A 21,814-nucleotide genomic window follows, 5' to 3' on the forward strand; every position below is an offset into this window, starting at 1 on the left:
GGCGATATAGAAGGTTTTCCTGACTACTTTAGCAACATGAGTGTCAAACGAAAGGCTACTGTCAACTTGGGTCCCCAGATCCCTGATGACTTTTTCTGTGCTCAGTGGATTGCCACCTATATGGTAGCTAGGGGTAACCTTGTTTTTCCCGAAGGGTATGACTATGCATTTTTTGGCGTTTAACTTCAGGCCATGGCTTTGGCACCAGTTATTTGTTTCTGTGAGGCCCTTCTGGAGGATATCTGTGTCCGATGTGTTTTCGACTATGGCGCCCAGTTTGCAGTCATCTGCAAACTTTGTCAGCCATAACCCTCCTGTGTTTGCTTGTACTTCAGAAAAGTAGATGCCGAACAAGAGTGGACCCAGGACTGAGCCCTGTGGGACACCACTTGTGACAGGCTTTGAGTCTGACATGGCTCCAGCAACTCTGACCCTGTGGGTTCTGTCACTTAGCCAGTTTGCAACCCATCTTGTGATGTATGGGTTTACATTCAAGCTGATGAGTTTTTCGATGATACCTGAGTGGGGTATTGTGTCAAGGCCTTTGCCAGGTCGAGGTAGGCTGTATGGACTGCCTTTCCCTCATCAATGGCCTTGGTGACTGTCTCGAAAAAGTCAACCAAGTTTAAGAGGCAGGATCTGCCTTTGACAAAGCCAAACTGGGTTGGATCCAAAGTCTGCAAGTTCCCTATGTCTTTATTTATGAGTTCCATTATGATCCTCTCCATGGCTTTGCAGATAAGGCTTGTCAAGCTAATGGGGCGGTAATTTCCAGGGTCTGTGGAGGCACCGCCCTTATGAAGTGGGACCACAGTCGCGTCGCCACTCCTTGGTGCGTATCCTGAGGTGAGGCTAAGATTAAACAGCTGTCCTAACTGTGGGTTTAATTCCTCGTTGAGTTCATGAAGCACACAGCCGGGGACACCATCCGGTCCCATGGATGCTGTGTTTTTTTCCTTAGTGAGGGCAGTTCTCACCTGGGCATTGGAGATGTTTGGGGCTACAATCCTCTGGAATAGATATCTCTCCTTTTGGGGGGGGGGAGAAGTTTGCACTGAACCTGTCAGCCAGTATGTTAGCAATGTGTGTAGGTTCAGTAATTTTCACATCATTTTGAACTAATTCTGAGCATATCTGAGAGTTTCCTCCTAGGTTTCTAACATAGCTAAAGAAGGCCTTATGATTGTCTTTAGAGTCCTTGGCGATTTTTCTCTCAAAATTTGCCTTGGATGATTTTATGTGAGCTCTTAGTTTTTTACTTATAATGATCAAAGGTGTCTTACCTTTCAAGGATTTTGCTCTATCTTGTAGTAGCTTCCTCCTTTTGTTGTAGAGCTTGTTTATGGCTGGGGTCCACCAGACTGGACGCTTGCCTTTGGTACAGAGAGTCTTAGTTTTGTTTGGGATTGCCTGATCCATGCAGTCCTGTAGGTGCTGGTAGAAGGCATTTGTAAGTGATTCAGCGGTTTGAGTAATGTTTACCACTGGCTCAGGGGCCTTAAAGGAGACCACACTAGTTTTTAGAAGTGTGAAATCGGCTTTTGAGAAGTTTTTCACTGTGGTCTTTTTGTTTCAGGTGGGGCGGGATGAGGACCTCCAGCGAGATTAGTTTATGATCTGATCTCACCAGTGAGGGGTATACTTCCAGTGTTGAACATTTTGATCCCATGTTCATGATGATGAGATCAAGTATGTTTTCTCCTCTTGTGGGGATGGTGACTAGTTGTTCCATGGCATTTGAGTTTATGAACTCCAGGAATCTTTGGGTTAGAGTGTTCGGGCTTGAGTAGTGTTCCCAGTCTATATTAGGGTAGTTGAAGTCACCTAGTATGATGGTGTTTGGAGATACATTTATCCCTCCAATGTTTTCAGGAAGGCCATGTGAGGTTCCTGAGTTTGAGAGGGTGGCCTGTAACATGCTACAAATTGCAGAGCAGTCTTGCCTATGGTTAATTGCACCTGGATGGTCTCCGATGCATCATGCGTTGCCACCAACCTTGAGGTGTGGGTGTCCTTTATGAATATGGACACCCCCCCTCCTTTCTTGGTGTTGTCCGGATTTTGGGGCCGGAACGCATGATATGAGGTGAAACCTGTTAGTGCTGGGGTGCTCTCAGGAGCCTTGAACCAGGTTTCTGTCACAGCACAGACATTGATGTTCTCCATATTGAGAAGGGCCTCGAGTGCGTGCATCTTGAGATTGAGACTTCTGGCATTGAGCAGCATTACCCTTAGTTTTTTCCTTTTTGGTGTTCTAGGGTGCTAGGTTTAGAATTTGAGCCTTGCCTAAAAAAGGCACTATGGGGGTGTCAAGAGCCTTTGCCAATATCTGGAAGCCCAGGGGTGACAGGTGCAAGCCGTCCCTTGCAGCAGCGTGGCTTGTCCAGCATGTCATCCCAGGCAGACAGACATTGGATCCCTTTGAATGACACCAGAATTTAAGCCAATTATTAAAGCTGATCATCTTATCACTGTATTGTGGCATCATTCTAGGTGAAGGTAGGATACTGCTCAAGGTCAGGGTCATACCTGCCTGGGCTACATAATCAGAGAGCTCCTCGATGTCCCTTTTCATGTAGTCCAAGGAGGTGCGTCTCAGGTCGTTGACACCAGCGTGGACAATGACTGAGTCGTACTTGTACCTGCTGTTGAGAGACCTGAGTGCTTGCGTTATGTGGTGGATTCTAGCGCCCGACAGGCAGCTTACTGTGACCTTCTCCTTACTCAGTCTGGTGAGCGGGACGTCAGTGTGTCTGACTATGGAATCACCAATGACAAGTGTGTCTGGCATTTTGTTTGGCCTTAAGGGCTGTGACTGTTTGACACTCTGACTGTGTGGTCTATGTGTTGCATGTGTTGGGTCGTGAGGTGGTAGTTGTTTGGGTGTCTGCTTTGGTGGCCTCTGCTGTTTTGGTAAATTTTTGATCAGAGCCTCCGACTATGTCTTTGTGTGAGTATGTGTATGATTTGAAGTTGTGATGGTACCATGTGTGACTGGGTATGTATTGTGTGTGGTTACCTTCTCCTCCTGTCTGGTCTTGCCAGTCCTATGTTGAGAGAGCTCAGCCTCCAGTTTGGCCGTATAGTTGCATCTCTCGCATGTATTTGTGTTTTGTGGGAGAAGGAGAGGATTGTCTGTGTACATGAGGCAATTGTAACATTGCCTCAATATTCCCAGGTTCACCAGTTGAGCTGGAGAGGACACTAGCAACTGATCTCTCGACATACTAGAAGTAGTAGATAAAGAGACTTTCAAAGGACTCCAGGGGAAGTGGGTTTTAGGCTGGTGGGGTACTATCTATAATAAGAGTGCTTTATCAAGGTGCAAGTACTGTAGGAGTAAGTGCTAGGCTTTACAGATAGCATGTTTTGTTCATTGTGATGATAAGGTTTAGATCCCTGGAACGTGTGGCTCTGAGGGATTGGGATTTCTTTAAGTGGAGCATGTTCAACAGCTGAGGGTTTAACATGGCCTTGTATGTTAAGCAGAGATCGCCTCTGAGTAGACAATATGCCACAGAGTATAGCTGGAGTTTTTTTAGACGGTCAGCATATGGCATCTGCTTTAGGCCTGTGATTCTTTTAGTGAGGTATTTCTGTGGCCTTTCCAGCTGTTGCAGATGTCTTGTGAGGTACATACCAAATGGGGCATTATACTCTATAATGGGTCTAATGAGGGATAAGTACAGTGGGACAATGACCTCCTTTTTTCTGGATGAAAAGCCCTTAGTAATGAGGTGTGCCACGTAGAAGGATTTCTTGACTGTTGTGGCGATGTGGTTATCGAAAGTGAGACCACTGTCCACTTGTGTCCCTAAGTCTCTCATCACACTTTCGATGTTTAGTGTCCTGCCACCTATGTGGTAGTTCATGGGTACATGTTTTTTTCCAAAGGGGATGACTATACATTTCTTGGCATTAAGCTTGAGCCCATGGCTCTGGCACCAGGCATCTGTTTCTGTAAGGCCCTTTTGTAGAATATCCACATCATTTGGGGATTCAATAATGGCTCCCAGTTAGCAGTCATCTGCAAACTTTGTTAGCCAGAGTCCCTTAGTGTTGGCCTGTACTTCAGAGAAGTAGATGCCAAACAAGTGTGGTCCCAGGACTGAACCCTGAGGTACTCCACTTGTCACTTGTCTGGAGCTGGATTTGGAGTCAGCTACTTTTACAGTCTGGGTTCTGTCAGTAAGCCAGTTGGCAACCCATCGAGTGACATAGGGATTTATGCCCAGCTTAGTAAGTTTATCTATGATTCCAGAGTGGGGGATGGTGTCGAAGGGCTTGGCGAGGTCCAGATAGGCTGTGTGGACCTCCTTACCCTTGTCCACAGCTCTGGAGACCGATTCGAAGAAGTTAATCAGATTCAGGAGACAAGATTGGCCCTTCACAAACCCAAACTCGGTGGGGTCCAGTGTCTGGAGGTTACCAATGTCTTTGTTTATAAGTTCCATGATAATGCATTCCATGCCCTTTCAGATCAGGCTTGTCAGATTGATGGGATTGTAGTTCCCGGGATCCAAGTTGGATCCTCCCTTGTGGAGCGGGATAACTGTAGCTGTGTGCCACTCAGTGGGCACGAAGCCTGAGATGAGGCTATGATTAAACATGACACTTAGGTGGGATGCCAGTTCATTTTGTAGTTCATGTAGTACACAGCCTGGGATGTCATCTGGTCCCATGGATGCTGTATTCTTAGCTTTGGAGAGTGCTGTTTCTACCTGTGTGGCTGTGATTATCGAAATTTAGCAATCTTTTGGTATTGAGATGGGCCAGTTAGTGGGTGAGAGGGGAGTGAAGTTGGCACTAAATCGATCTGCCAGGATATTGGCAATATCCTTGGGATCAGTATATTTAATGCCATTCTATTGTAGCTCAGAGCAGATTTGAGCATTGCCATTTAGATTCTTGACATAACTATAGAATGCCTTGTGGTTGTCTTTGGAATCTTTGGCAATTTTATTTTCATAACTAGCTTTTCAGGATTTTATGAGGGATCTCAGCTTCTTACTGAGGCTGGTGAGGGAGTTTTTTTGCATCCTGGGATTTTCCTCTTTTCTGCAACAGTTTCTTCCTTCTGTTGTATAGTTTGTTTATAGCAGGGGACCACCAGATTGGCATCCTTTTTTTGGAGAAGAGCATCTTGGTCCTATTTGGGATGGCATGATTCATGCACGAATGGATGTGGTCGTACAGTGCCTTAGTGTAGGATTCTGCAGTCAAACTTCCAGATCCTGTCTGCATGGGTGTTGTGACGTTTGTCACTTCTGACTTCAGTAGCATGAAGAAGTTGGCTTTGGAGAAGGTTTTTAAGGAGGTTTCCTTACTGGGGGTTGGGGATGGGATGTGGATGTTAAGGGTGATTTGCTTATGCTCAGACCTAACCAATGAGGGGGTGACCACTGGTGTGGAGCATCTATCTCCCATGTTGGTAATGACCAGGTCTAGGATATTGGAGCCCCTGGTGGGACAATGGATTAGTTGATCCAGGGTGTTGGAATTTATGAATTCCAAGAACCGTTGGGAAAAGGAGTTGGTACCCGAGTAGTTTTCCCAATTAATGGCAGGGTAGTTGAAATCACCTTGTATTAGGGTGTTTGATTGTATCTTAATATTTTCCAGTATGTTTAGGAAGGTGTAGTGAGAATCTTGGGTTATGGTGGGGGATCGGTAGCAAGCTACAGTTTGGATTGCAGTCTTACCTGGTGTTAGTTGCACCTGGAGAATTTCAGATGCATTGTGTTGGGCAACTAGCCTGGAGGTGTGAATATCCTTGGTGAAAATGGACACTCCTCCACCTTTAGTGTTTCGGTCTTGGTTTTGTGGCCGAAAAGTGTGGTAAGAATTGTAGTCTGGTATTGCAGGGGTGCTCTCTGGAGCCTTGAACCAGGTCTCAGTCACTGCACAGATATCGACGTTCTCCATTTTTAGGAGTGCTTCGAGAGAGTGCATTTTGAGGTTTAGACTTCTAGCATTGAGTAGCATTACCTTCAGATTTTGCATGCTTGTATCTGTTACGGTGGTGGTTTTATCCTTTGAACCTTGCCTAAAAAAGGCACAATAGGGGTGGCAAGAGCTTTAGCCAGTAGCCTGAATCCCAGGGGTGACAGGTGCAGTCCATCTCTGGCAAAGCATCGTGGTTTGTCGATCATGTCTTCCCAGGCAGACAAATACTGGATCCCCTTTGAATGACACCAGAAGCTTAGCCAATTGTTGAAGTCAATCATTTTGTCCTTATACTGTGGTATCATTCTGGGCGAAGGCAGGATGCTACTCAGGGCTAGGGTCATACCTGCCTGGGTCACATGATCCAAGAGCTCTTCCATGTCTCTTTTCATGTAGTCCAGGGAGTTACATCTCAAGTCATTTACTCCAGCATGGACAATGACAATTTGTACTTGTTGTGGAGTGACTTGAGTGCATGCGTTATGTGGTGGATCCTGGCACCCGACAGGCAGCTGACTGTAATTTTCTCCTTGTTCAGCCTGGTGAGTGGGACATCAGTGTGCCTGACTATAGAGTCACCTATTACTAAAGTGTTGGGTATATTGTCTTGCCTTAGGGGCTGTTGTTGGGTGGCACACTGGTGTTGTGAGCTATGTGTCACTTTGGTTGTGACTGGTGTTTGTTTGCGTTTTGGCTTCGGAGGTCCTTGTTGCTTGGGCAGGTTAATGTTAAGGGCCTCCGCATATGTGGGTTTAGTGTTGCTATGTGTGGGAGTTGATGGTGTGGATTTTGAAGGGCTGTGAGTTGCTAGAGGTGTATTGCAGGTGTTAGCCTTCTCCTCTTGACTGTCTAGCCCAGTCTTGACCGGAGAGAGCTTTGCTTCCAGTTTGGCTATGTAAGTGCATCTCTCGCAGGTTGTAGTGTTGGGTGGTAGGAGGAGAGGATTGTCTGTGTACATGAGGCAGTTGCCGCATTGCCTCAGTATGCCCAGATTCACCAGGTGGACAGAAGAAACCACCGGAAGCTGACCCTTGGACATTCCTGTTTAGGTGCTTTTTTGTAAGGTTTAAGAGATGTTTTCCCTTACCTTTGCAAGGTACTTTGCAATTGTAGACTGTTTAGTGCCTATGATTAATTTCTCCTTATTGACAAGGAGAGCTGAGTGCTTGTATCAGTTCCAGGCTTCCTAGTGCTTTACAGCAGGTTCTAGAGCAAGTGCTAGTCATAGGGGTTCAGATTTTAGTGCTACTACTGAGAAACCAGCTACTTTTAAGGGGAAATATGAAGAGCAGACTTTCTGGCACCTGGAATAGTTTAACTGTAGCCTCATAGTGCTGCACGATGTGAAAAATGTGCACACACATGCGTTTTTAAGCCAGAAAGTTGAAATGGATAGAAATCAGCCCAAAAAGGCTAATAAAATTACACTTTCAGAGCTCCTCCACTCCTCTAGCGTTAGATAGGCAGTACAATGCTCACCAGTCCCACTGGTAGGCAGTAGGACTTCCCTCTGCCACAGCACGGTCTGGATAGCTCTGAGCACAGAAAATAAAGTCCTGAGACAAGCAAGGCCTGGGATATGGACTGGCTAGAAAAGGTGGGAAACGAGCAAACAAGATAGTATATATATTTTTTTGTTGAAACAGGCTAAACAATGCAATAATACAGTAAATAAAGACAGAAAAGTCTAACACACTTGAGTGTGTAGTCCTAAACAGTAAATGCAATTAAAACTCTACAAAATTAGCAATTTAAAACTTTTTAAATGAAGCAAGGCAAGTGCACAACTGAAAAACGATTTAAGTGGCAGTAAAACGATTTAAGTGGCAGTAATACAGCAGAATAAGTAGCTAGTCTACATATACAGAGAAGTCTATATATACAGAAAAGCAGCTAAAACACACAAACCTTCAGATGCAGTGCAACCTAGAGCACTTGAGTTGTAGCAATATTAAGGCAATTATAGTTATAATAAATGGTCTAAAATATACTCTATATTTCCAAAATGTTTGAGAAGCACAGTCAGAACATAAGGAAATTCAGGCAACTTTTTTTTTTTTTTTGAAAGGGAAAAAGGAGAAACAGAAGGCCTTATCAAATGTTCATAGGTTCATAGATTAGTACTAGGCTAACTGCTCTTGTGGGCCATTTTCAGCCTAGTCAGTTACCCCATGTGAGAATCAAACCCTGCACCTTGTGTTTGTAAGATAAACACCTTAACCATTATGAAAACCTCCCACCCTCTCTCTCTGTATTAGGTAGAATGAGCTAATAACACTAGACTGGGAGGAGTGTCCCAGATCAGATTTACAGTAGGGGCAGGCAACTGCAAAGCCACCAAGTATAACACAAGACACCAACAGGTTGACCTTGCCAGCCTGCCCTAAAGCACATTTCACTGGGGAAGTGGCTTCCTCAGGGGCTTTCCACAAAGGAGTAGACTCCATGTTTGTTTTGGAGGGTATATCTTGGTCCTCTGCACACACCTTTACCAGAACTGCAAAACTGATGTTTTATCCAGGTCCATGGCAGCCTTTGCTAGGTCAGTCCTGTTTGGACTGCTGGACAATTCTTTTATTCAATAGTCAACCTCTCTTCCTTGCTTTGACAGCTCTGTGAATCACCTGTATGTCAGGAATACTATAACAGTGATTTCAGTCAGGGCATAATACAGTAAGAGCTGTTGAGTATTCCATCCCATCCTGCATCCTGTCTTCTCTACCTCACTTCTCCTTTCCTATTCTCGTCACCCTTTGCTTTAACCTGTACTCTGTTACGTGGGAATAAGGAACTTTTGTTACCTGTCTGAGCTACACCCCTCCTAACTGACCAGTCTCCCTCTCTTAGTAGTCTTCAGGCTGCTGGCTTGGAGATAGTCTATCTTTATACTATGATGCGTACAAGCTAAGGTCATGTATTGGACATACAAGCTCTGGAATGTAAAGCTTTGGTACCACTGCTGGATATCAGTGGTGGCAACTCATATATCAGGAATACTTCAATAGTGATCAGTAGGACTTATACTGTTCTGGTAAGTTTTTAAACAACTGTACTATCCCTCTCTACTTCTCCCTTATCTGACCCATAATAGAATATAACACCCCTTTTGGTATGTACCTGTCTAAATAAATGATTTAACCTTTTCCTCACAAAGAAAATCAAGGACATGGGTTCCGTGTACTGTCCAGACTGCCTTAAATAATTTCTCCTATTTTTCTGTTTCTTACAGATGTTTGAAGTGGGACCTTTGCCTCACCTACAAAGCCTTGAAAGATCCAGTCCCAAGTGACCTTCTACACATTCACAAAACAAACAACACCATACACACTTACTTGGAGGAATTAAACTACCTGTGAACCTATGTAACAGATCTGGGTGCTCATTAATAACTCCTTATCATTTGACCATCATGTCTACACAGTAGTTTGGAAAACCTTTTTTCTGGTCCATCTAATTTCCAAAGGCATCTCCACTAGATCCAAAGAAGTCTTAATTCCTCTTTACCCATATGTTATCAAACTCATTACTGAATATAACTCACCATGTTAAGTTGTCTATCTCGCCTTCATTCTTGCAGAATGGGTTCGGAGCCGATCCTTGGCTCTGACTCGGCCAATACTAAAGCTCGAGAGCTAATTCCACCGGCTCGAGGCTTCCCTATATCCCACAATGCAAGGCGGTAACTACCCAGATCTCGTTTGCCGCTTAGCTGACGAGGTGCTTTTCTACCGGCTCTGGCAGGTTAGTGAAAAATTATTCTATTTTCACAATCTTTAGACCCCTATTACTTTCTTAGTATAACTTTTAGTTTTAATTATCATTTCCTTGAATCGATTCACCTCTTTTGCCCATAATCCCTCCCTTTATTCCCCTTTAACTTTAGGCCTTAGGCCCCTTCTCCTAGTCCTTTAGTGTGACTGGAATTTTATATTTTCTTAAAGGCCTGTGTGTGTGTGTGTGTGTGTGTGTGTGTGTGTGTGTGTGTGTGTGTGTGTGTGTGTGTGTGTGTGTGTGTGTGTGAGTGTTTTTATTACTTAGGCCTTTACTATGTCTAAGGACTCCAAGGTCTCAGGCTTCAAGAAGTGTGACTCGTGCTGTCAGAAAATGTCTCTGACAGACAGTCACACTTCTTGTGTGTATTGCCTGGGACCTTTGCACCTGCAGGACTCATGTGCTGTGTGCCATGGTTTCAGCCCTAGAGTCCTGCAGGAACGCAAAAATAAATTGATTTTGCGTGCCTTATTAAAGCCTGAAGGCCCCCCGACCCAGTCTGTGTCGGGGAAGCCTTCTAAGACTTCCAGACAGTCGGCTCCGGCTTCAGAGCCGTCCTCTGGAAGCATCAAAACTGCTTAGACATTGGCTCCGGCTGGAGCCGATGTTTCCAAGCCTCATACTATTACCTCGGCTCTGGCCGGAGCCGAGACTGATAAGACTCAGTTGGCTCCGATACTTTTATCGGAGCAACCTTTAAGAAAGAGATCTAGGTCTCCCTCCATCGGCTCCATTCACTCGGCACCAGGATCCCCTCTTCTTTCGGAGCGGAGCCATAGATCGCATTCCTCACGGTCTTCCAGGCTATCTGACCATGATTTGCAAAGGGTAGTGAGTAGACTTCTCAAGTCTGAGGCGCTGGCCCAAATGCTTCATAGCCCGACTCATCAGTCAGTGGCTATTTCTGTCCCTCAATGTGTTCCTCCTCCGACTCCTTTGAGCTCGGAGCCAGGGCTCATCGGAGCCATGACTGTCAGTGCGTTGGATCCAATACCTTCCCTTTCGGCTCCATCGTCTGCTCCAATCTCCTCTTTGGAGCTTCCCTCGTCGGCTCCAAGGGGGCGAGTAGCATCGGACCCTTGTCCGACCCCGCTCTCCCTCTCAGTGCTTCGGCGTTGGTGAGTTTGGCTCCGACATCGGCCTCGGAGCCATCCCTGCCGGTGCCGGGGGGGTCCTGGTCTCTTCGGAACGGGGACCTCCGGCCTTGCCCGATAGGGGTGCCTTCGAGGTCATGCGGAGCGTGCTAGAACCAGTGTCTGCCCCACAGTCGGCTCCGTCAGCCCCTCCATCATCAGTGCCTGCGGTGATTTCTACCCACACCCTTGCTTCAGACCGCAGAGAGCTAACACCTCAAGTTTCCCCATTGGGAATTTCCTCCTCTTCCGAGGCCTCTCCTGACCCGGTAGGAGAACCCCCTAGGAAGAGGCAGTGCAAGAGGAAGCACATTGACTGCCCTGAGTCTATCACCTCTGACATTGACTTAGAGGAATCTGAAGGTTCCTCTCGATCCCCCTCTTTGGATGTCTCCTTTGCTGACATCCTTGAGATCCTGAAACAGAGGGGGAACTGGCCAGCCCTTAACCCTTCAGAGGATGAGTCAGTGTACCTTGAGGCATTCGGCTCTTGCCCTTCTACCTCCTGGGTGTCCCCTCCCTTTGACCCCCTTATGGAAGTGGTGGCAAGGAAGGCCTGGACGGCTCCTCATTCAGTGGAACCCACCCCGAGGAGGCCGTCTAAGTTTATTACTGCCCCTAGAGATAAAGATTTTTTATCTAAAGGCATCCCCGTCGATGCCATGGTGGTGGCCGCAGCCACTAAGAAGGAGTTAGCTGATCCTTCAGTACCTGTCCATCCTCCTAATAAGGAATCTAGGACCATGGACAGGTACGGTAAGCGGATGTTCTCATCAGCGACCTTTTCAATGCGGTCGCTGAACTACTTATGTCACTTCACTCATCTCCAGAGAGATTTACTCAAGGATATGAGTGAAGAGGTAAAGGATCCAACAGCTGAGGGGTTCCAAGACAGAATGAACTCCCAGTTGGCAACCCTGAACTCCATCGTTAACTCCTCCATGTGGCTTATCTCATATGCTGTGGATGGGGCGAGTAGAGCTTCAGGAACAGGCGTTGCCCTACGACGTCACGCCTGGATGTGGCTTTGCAACTTTGCGGACCCTTTCAAGGCGTCCTTCACCAATTCCCCCTTTGATGGATCATCCTTGTTTGGTCCTCAGGTGAAGGATACATTGACTAGGTGCGAGGTGGAAGGTAAGACTCTCTCTGCCATGGGAGTCCATTTTTCTACCCCTTCTAGGCCTTATCCCAAAGGTCAGAGGGGAGGAAAGATGTGGTTCCGCAAACAAACCCAGGGAGTCTCATCTGACGCACAAGGTCGATTTCCCTCTAGAGGCAGAGGGGGGAATAACAATAGACGCTGCCCTAGAGGCAGAGGAGGTCCGCAAAACCAGGGTAGCAGAGAAACTTTCTCTAATAAACCCTTTCAGCATCCCTGAGGTGCTGCCCGGCTGTCCACCTTCGGAGGCAGTCAGGGGAAGATTATCCCTGTACCCAAAAGCCTGGCTTTCCCTTACACAAGACAAATGGGTACAGCCGATCATATCCGAGGGTTACAAAATTCCCTTTATTCACATTCCATCCCAACCCAAAGGATCCCTTCCAGATGTTCCACCCAGTCTAAGGGAACAAGCAGCACTAGAAATTTCAAAGCTGCTATCAAAAAGAGCTATCCAATCAGTCCCAGCAGACCAACAAGGATCCGGAATCTACTCCAAATTCTTTTTGGTACCAAAAAAAACAGGGGACTGGAGACCCATACTGGATCTCAGCAACTTAAACAAGTATGTCAGAAAAACAAAATTCCGGATGGTCACGCTACAGTCCATTCTACCCTTCTTGGGTCTGGACAATTGGATGAGCTCGATAGATTTTCAGGACGCGTACTACCATATAAAGATGAACAGATGCTCCAGGAGATTTCTCCGCTTCAGGCTGGGAGCCAGTCACTATCAATTCAGAGCCCTGCCCTTTGGTCTCACTACAGCCCCCCGAGTGTTTACCAAATGCATGGCAGTGGTCGCGGCTCACTTGAGACGTCAAGGATTCCAGGTGTTTCCATATTTAGACGACTGGCTCCTTACTGCCACCACCAGACATCAAGTACTTCTATCAAGAGACTTCACTATCCAAACTTGCCAAGCTTTAGGCATTTCAATAAATTTCAAAAAATCTGCCTTGTTGCCTTGTCAATCTATTACCTTTATAGGCGCCACATTAGACACACTCAATCTTTCAGACAGACTTACAGAGCAGAGAGTGTCAGACATCCGTAAACAAGTTTACCTTCTCTTACAATGCAACAAAGTCAAAGCCAGACTAGTTTTGAAGGTATTAGGACTCATGGCAGCAGCTATCCCCCTTCTCCCCTTAGCTCGCTTCCACATGAGGATCCTCCAATGGATGCTGTTTACTCAATGGTCCTTCCAACAGCTCCCGATGTCCCACACCATATTGTTAACTCAATTATGCAAGAATCAACTGTCTTGGTGGATCACATCACCTCAGGTTCTCCAAGGAAGACCCTTCACACCCCCCCCCCAGTCGCCACGTTGACAACAGATGCCTCCCTGATCGGGTGGGGGGGGGGCATTATCAGGGCAGGACAGTCCAGGGCACGTGGCAACCTTTCGAGTGCCACTTGCACATAAATGTCTTAGAGATGAGAGCAGTGCTTTTAGCCTTGCAAGCCCTTCACGACTCTCTTCCCACAGGGACTATTGCAATTCAGACGGACAACATGTCCATAGTGTGGTACATCAACAAACAAGGCGAAACCAGATCATACCCCTTATGTCGAGAGGCACTCAGACTTTGGCAATGGGCGATCTCTTCTCAGCGTTTTCTGGTAGCAACGCACATTCCCAGGAAGTCGAACGTGATTGCAGACAAGTTGAGCAGGGCAATTCTCATGCCCCACGAGTGGTCTCTGAAGAAATCAGTACTGGAAGAAGTGTTCCAACGATGGGGACAGCCTTGCTGCTATCTTTTTGCCACTCCCCAAAACAGCAAGTGTCACGACTTCTTCACTCTCTTCCCATTACCAGGCCATTCCACCAGAGACGCTCTAGTCCACGATTGGCCCCGGGGACTTCTGTATGCCTTTCCCCCTTTTCCACTGATAACTCAACTAATTCAGAAAGCCATCGCCTTGAGAGTGACAATGATCCTCATTGCCCCTTACTGGCCTCGACAGATATGGTTTCCGTTCCTTCATCGTTACCTTTTGGAGCAGCCTTGGCATCTGGACCCAGTGCCAGATCTGTTGACCCACCAATCGGGCCAGCTGCACCAATCTCTTCATTCTCTCAACCTCACAGCGTGGTTTCTCCGATTCCGACCTTAGCCAGGCTTCCCTTAATATCTCGCTCGGTCCGAGATATCTTGATAGCCTCTCATAAATCTTCTACCCAGAAGATTTATAATAGCAAATGGAAACGCTTCTCCTTTTGGGCAACATCAAAAAATATAGATCCCTTCACTGCACCTATCCAGTCTATTCTAGACTTTCTAGCAGAACTCTTTCATTAGGCTCTTCTTCATCTACCAATAGAGTTCAGTTGGCTGCTATATCTAATTATCATGTAGGTGTCTTGGAGTCTAGCATCATGGCTCACAAGCTCTGCAAAGCCTTTTTAAGGGGCGTTTTTCTTCTCAAACCTCCAATCAAAGATCCCTCACCTCAATGGGATTTGAACTTGGTTCTGGCATCCTTAATCCTTCCCCCTTTCGAACCAGCGGCTTCATGTTCCCTGAAGTTGCTTTCATGGAAGACACTTTTTCTAGTAGCCATAACTTCAGCGAGAAGGATATCTGAACTCCATGCTCTGTGCAGTCGCCCTCCTTACTTAGTGTTTCACAAAGATAGGGTATCCCCTCCATACTAATCCATTCTTTTTACCTAATGTTTCCTCTCAAACAAACCTAAACCAAACAATTGATCTCCCCGTCTTTTTCCCTAACTATTCCAACAGGTTGGAACAAAAGCTACATTTTCTGGATGTTCACCGCCAACTTAGATATTATTTAGACAGGACTAAACAATTCAGGAAATCTGATCAGCTTTTTCTTTCATATGCGGAAGGGAAATCGGGCCTTCCAGTTACTAAAGTTTCCCTTTCTAGATGGCTCACCTCTACAATTACCTTCATCTATGAGATCAGACATCAAAAGCTACCTTCAAGACCTAGAGCTCATTCAACTAGGGCATTAGCTACATCCGTAGCTTTTCAGGACAGGCTGCCAATAGATTCCATTTGTGCAGCAGCCACTTGGGCTTCTCCTCATACCTTCATTTCACATTGCAAATTGGACATGGTCTCCAGAAACCGTGCCAACTTTGGTTCCACTGTTCTCAAGAGTCTGTTCCAATAGGCCACCTGGGATAAGGTGCTAGGGACGCGGTCCCATCCAGCAAGAATGAAGGCGAGATAGACAACTTAACATTAAGAAGTTATGTACCTACCATAACGTTCCATGTTAGTTGTCTTCTTCTCGCCTTCTTTCTTGCGTCCCACCCTCCTTCCCCCAAGCCTGGACAGACCGATAGGAATTCATTTTGTGATCTTCCTCTGGAAGAGTTTCATTCCCACATGTTCTACCACCTCTATTTCCCCTTTTGTTAGGTCTGGGATACCTTACACTCTGGTTTATAAAGAGGTGGATTACCCTTCTCCATACTATGGAGACTAGAATTGCTTGGTCTAGCTATCAAACGAGATCTGAGTAGTTACCGCCTAGCATTGTGGGATATAGGGGAGCCTCGAGCTGGTGGAATTAGCTCTCGAGCTTTAGTATTGGCCGAGTCGGAGCTGAGGATCGGCTCCGAACCCATCCAGCAAGAAAGACGGCGAGAAGAAGACAACTAACATGGAACATTATGGTAGGTACATAACTTCTTATTTCGGCATGTATTTGTCAGAACATATCATACAACGTGAGAGAACACAGACAATCGTAACTAAAAAGGTCACTGGCCTCAAAACTCTTTGTTATTAAGAGAGACTGGCAGTCGTTTCTCTGTAATCAGTCTCTTTTAGGCTCCTCCATGGAGTCCTATGTCTAGCCTCTCTTGACATAAAAGATACAACCATATTTGATTTTGTCTTCCTTTGCAGAACTAATGGTTCACCCAATACACAGTTAAAAGAACTAAAGCTTTATCAGCAGGTAAGTAAGATACAGTGGTGTGATAGATTCATATCCCAGCATATCCCTCACATCTTGGACAAACTGCCCACTACATATCAAGCAGAGTAGCATTCTTGCCACCTTCAAGGCAAACCTAGATAATTGGATGGGCAACTTGAAATTCCCTCCTAATCTGTCTTGTCTCACCCTCCTAGAGCCTGGAGAGAAATTTTGAGTATGTTTTTTGGGTAGGCTTGAAATGGTCTGCAGACTGATTGACAAATATTTAGTTATGAACTTATGAACTGCAACATAAACAAGACCTGCTGGAGAGATAGATATCTCTCTAAAAGAATGTTCCTTCTGTGGAATAGAATTCCCCTAAATATTAAGCAAATTAGTTTCTTGGCCCTATTCAGATGCAACTTGAACAAATGAATGGGAAACTATCAATTTTCCCGTGGTCTGACCTCACAAACCCTCATTGAAAGGGAAGGAAATTAGGTGGTAGTCACGCTGTGTTGAAGGGTACTGAGAAAATGGGCTCATGATGCTAGGCTACAGATGATTTATCTGATCATCAGCCTAGAATGAACCTATGAGCACACTTCTTAATTGTGAGGTGGTGGTCTTCCCTTTTGTGTGCCATTGTCATAAATCTGTAGATTTATCTTCCTTGAAGTTTGAAGTCTTTGTAGTTTGAGCTGAAGTAGAATGCATAACTGGAAGGCCATAGTCAAGGGTCAGAAGAAATGCAACTGTCTTATATTGCCTTGTCAGAAGATTGTTAACTCAATGACAGTTATACAGTGGGGATGATACTTTACTTTCTCATACCATCACCCTCCTGGCTGCTGTATAAATGTGAGTGGAGAATCTCAATGATGATTTTAGCCATCCTCCTAGCTACTTATAAGTCTATATATATTTCACTGAATTTTCATCAGACTCAGGAGTGCCTATTTCTGTTTGAATTGGTCTTTTTCTCATATTGACTCCAAGTCCCATATTTTCACTCTCATGACTCACTCATCCTCTTAAGAAAGCTTCTAATCAAAGGGGATTGCTCCTACACCCAACTGTTTCACTGGAATATTATTAGGGAAATGATTTTGTGTGTGTGTGTGTGTGTGTGTGTGTGTGTGTGTGTGTGTGTGTGTGTGTGTGTGTGTGTGTGTGTGTGTGTGTGTGTATTATTGACTAAGGCCTCAAGAATGGTGCCTTGAACATCAGACTGTATCAGATGAAGTTGAAACTATCTCTGTTTGAAGGTACTCAGAAGTACCTGTAATGCAGATAGCCAGAAAACCAGTTTAGGTTAGTTGAGATAACGCAATAACATAATAACTCCCTATTGATTATAAACTGGCCCAAAAAGTCAGTAGCCTTAGAAAGACCTACAGCAACAATAAAAGTTTTCTAGCATTCATTGATCTTGGTTATGTATGAAAGAAACCAACCATTACATGATTCTACTCCTAATGCAGATATATTCTAATTTCATAAATATCTATCCCTTTGAAGTTAAAGAAATTAAACCACATAGTGCATGGAAGTATGAAGTTAGTACATGATTTTTGCAGAGAAAATATCCAGCTTCATTGTTTAAACTAGCATTACTTGTGTTTAAGACTCCATATCTGCATAGATTTGAGAAAGCAAGCATATTTCTTTAGCTGATGCATACAATGAAGCTGCACAATAATTTTTGATAACACCTCAGTATTATATGGAATTAAAGAAGATGGAGTTGTCCACATTGCAGAACAGGTAGTACAACACTAATGTTCCCAAAAGAAGGTAGGTCAGCAGTCTGAACAACAAAGTATGTCAAATCTGGATAGGTGCAAGAACTGGTATTTGACATTGTGCACCAAGGGGGGCACTCAGTGCAGTACCTGAGAGATGTACACCCTAAAGTGAATCATATGCATCAAATTGTTATTTTTTGTGGATTTTGGGTTTTCACTGTGGCATACCTAGTTGGTAGAGTCCATGAAGGTAATTAATTCACCAGGGGAGGCCACGTTTGGGATTGGTAAACCTGATTACTGATCCATTAGTCTGGGGAGGGGGTAGAATCACACTGCTCTAATGCAATAAGAAGATTATTGTACAGTGTGATCACTGTTAGGACTTTGAGGAATGGAACTGAGCTATTGATAAGAAGCATTGTCAGGAATCCAAACACTAATATTCTGTTGGATGGAAGAAAGTATAGGCAGAACACTGTAGTAGCTGTTAGGGTAAAAGAGACGGTATGCAGGGATTTGAAAGAGGTAGGCAGGGTACTGTAATTATTAGCAGCAACATTATTGAATGGGTAGACATGGTACTCCATTTGGTGCTGTGATGGATAGGGGGATAAAAGATGTCTGCCATCATTAACAGGTTGTATAGAGAGTAGGCAGTGGTTACAAATAACTGAAAGAAGGAAGGAACATTTCACATTTTTACCACATCTTCTCTGCTCTGTACACAGTGCTCTTCAGTGCACATTATAAGAGTTTGTAGTTTTTCTGTAGTAACTGGCAAATATTTCTGTCCATAATACTTTCAGATCTTCCTCAATCAAAACTTTTTTGCACTCCTCGGTGTAGGCTGTGTGCAGTGTATATGCATGTGCTTTCTGGCCTGTACTATACTTGGAAATCATACTTCTGTAATAGCAACATACCTTGCATCCCAGCCAGTGCCTTCTGCATTGTTTTCTAGAATATTCTGTGTAAAGGTTTATGGACAGATTCTGCTTTAGTATGCATCCCATACACACATTCTTGGACATTTTGGCATCCAAATACAATTGGAAGCATTTGGTTTTCATCTGTACATATCATGTCTGTGCATCTTTTAGTGTTCTATATGCATATGCAGCTGGTCTGCCTTCATGTGGAATTAAGCTCCTAATCTTTTTTGACTAGTTTATTCTTGATTTGGTTAGCAGCTGCATATTGTCTCATACTCAACAGTTTTTTTAGTGATAACGTAAATTCTGAGAAGTGTTATATGAACTTTGACAGATATTGTACCAGGCCAGGAATCACATAGAAGAGAACTTGGCCATTTGGTTTCTGTACATTCACTTAATATGCATCATGTAGTAGATTAGTCTTTGTAAGCAGCTGGTCCATGTACTGCGGTGAAGAGACACCTCTCTAAGACTTACTTTCTAGAGCTGCATGTCCTAAGCAGTCAGTCTGTGTAGACATTTAAGCAGACATTTTTCATGTTCTTGTCTTGTAGCACCCCATACTAGAATGTCATTTGGAAGGTTAACATCATCTTCCAGCTGTTCGGTCATATTTATTATGGTACAGCTGAATACCCCAAGCACTGAAAAAATCCCAAAGGGTAGTGTTAGAAATCCGTATCTAGCCAAGGCACATGAAATGCACAGAGTTTAGAGCTTTATTCATTGTTTTATTTACTAAAATCCCTGATTAGCATCTGTTGAAGAATCTGACATTTGGCATAGTGGCAACTTCTACATCAGTGGTCTACAAAGGGAAGTGATCCTTACTGAGACATTTATTAAGGCCCTGTAGCTCATTAAACATCCTGATCATTTCAGTTTAACTACAGTCACCATACCGCTGGCCAAATCAGTAGGCTCAGTATGTTTAACTATCATTTCTAGAGACTTTATGTGTTTCACATCTTGCCATATTTTTGCTGTAAATGCAAGGAGTACTCTACATGAATTAAAGGTACTAGTCCTAATGACAGCTTAATGTGCTATTTTGACTACAAGCATTCCAGACCTTTAAACAAATCAACAGAATTTTCAGAAAACTACTGTCGGTGCTTGGTACCCACTCAGCATTCTTTACTTTATGCCTCTGCACTTGTAATATAATACTAATAGCAAAAACTTTGCTTTCCTGTGTGACTTTGTCCAATTGACTGTTTACCAGCACCTATTCAGCACATTTATTCTATGCAGCAACCATTACAACAAAAATAAGATAAAGCAAATGACTAAAGGTCTGTCTGTAATAACCAAGATAAAATAAAAAACAGTCTGACCAGCAAGGCTGAAATCATAAATTTCATAAATCCAGTAGTAAACAACAGTTATTTAAAATCTGATAAGTGCTTTTATACAGAAATGTGTTTCATCAGACCCTGGTAGAATTTTATGAATATGAGGCAGTTCATTCATTCAACCAGCTGCAAAAATTGTGCTCTATTTAAACAAGGTGTATTTGTTCCTACATGGTTCTTTTTTTTTCAAAACAGGTTTATTGTTTTAACATATAAGAGAAATATCATAACAATTTTATACAAGTAATTAAAAATAGGTATTATTATAATATTCAACAAAACAACTAAAGTATTTACAAAGACATCCACTACAATCAGATCAATTAATTAAACTAAAATACCATGCTATTGAAATTAAAATTTTTTTAACAAATTTTGTAAATTATCCCATACAATATAATAAGATGTTTTTCTATTTGTTCTTGTCCTAATTGTGTTTATTTCCATATGGCACACTATATTCATAACATTTTTAAATTCATTGAACGAAGGAGGTGTATCTGAAATCCAATTTCTAGTTATTATTTTCCTAGCCACTGCTAGAATAGACCATAACAAGGGAAGCTTAACCTTTTTTAACACTTTGAGGTACAGGTGTGTTGAATAATATAAGAGATTTAGAAATAATGAAATTATCTGTAAAAAGAGCCTGCAAAAATTCATTAATTGACTTCCAGTATTCTTTCAATTTTATACAGTCATAAAACATATGAGCCCAGTCAGCATTAATTTCTACATTACATCTCTTACATAAATTATCTTTATTATTTATTTTATTCATCATCAAAGGTGTATAAAAAGATCTATGTAAAAATTTCCATGTATAAAGTCTCCAGACAATGGAAGACGTAGTTCTATAAGCAGATTCCAATATATATTGTTTATCTTGTTGATTTGGTGGGTCCCCATTAATAGAAGTGAAATAATTCCAGTATGAATCTACACTGTAAAAAGTTTCTTGTCTGATAATTTTATGTATGTATGTATGAAAGTTTACCTTTATCAGAAACTTTATGTTGTAAATTTAATATCAAGTAATCAATCAGTGTTGGAATAGATTCTTTAACTGTTATGGACATTAGATCTATTTTATTAATGAGATGTTGTCTAAAGGTCTGAACCTCTAACCAGCAAGTTTCTCTTAGATCAAATTCTTGTTTTAAGAAATCTAGATTTTTAACTTTATTATCAGATATCAACTGATACCAGTACTTTAGATCATTATCTATAGCTAAATGAGTTCCTTCAGAAGTAGATGACAAAAGCATACCCTGAGTATACATTATAGGAATACAATAAAATTCCATTCCCTATACTTAGGGTGCATGAATATAAAGTTACGATAACTAATAATAATATTTAATGGGTAACAAACCATATGTTTAGGTGTAATAGGTGAAGTACAAAATTCCTTTAGTAACCATAACATGGAGTTATTTACAATCATATTTTTATGTGTTAAGGAGATTTTCATGAAGTGCATACTAATTAGCTCCCAATAATCTTTCCATTTTGTGACATATGACTGATCTATTAATAAAGTAATAACTTTTACAATAGAAGAGATAGTATATAAATTAAAGTCTGGAAAAGAAATACCCCTTGAGACCAGCTATTAGTATGTTTCTTTAATGCAATCCTAGGTCTATTAGGTGCCCATAGGAAATTTAACATTAGTGTATTCAGTTTCTTGATAATTATTTTTGTAGGTGGAAGTATTATTGATTGTATTAAGTATAAAATCTTGGGGAATATTATCATTTTAATAATTGTAAGTCTCTCCTCCATAGTAAAAACATATTATTCCAGGTATTAAAAAGATTTTGTATATTAAGAAAACAGGTATT

This window comes from Protopterus annectens, chromosome 2.part0, assembly GCF_019279795.1.
Source record: "Protopterus annectens isolate FY-2018-M chromosome 2.part0, PAN1.0, whole genome shotgun sequence".
Taxonomy (NCBI): domain Eukaryota; kingdom Metazoa; phylum Chordata; order Ceratodontiformes; family Protopteridae; genus Protopterus; species Protopterus annectens.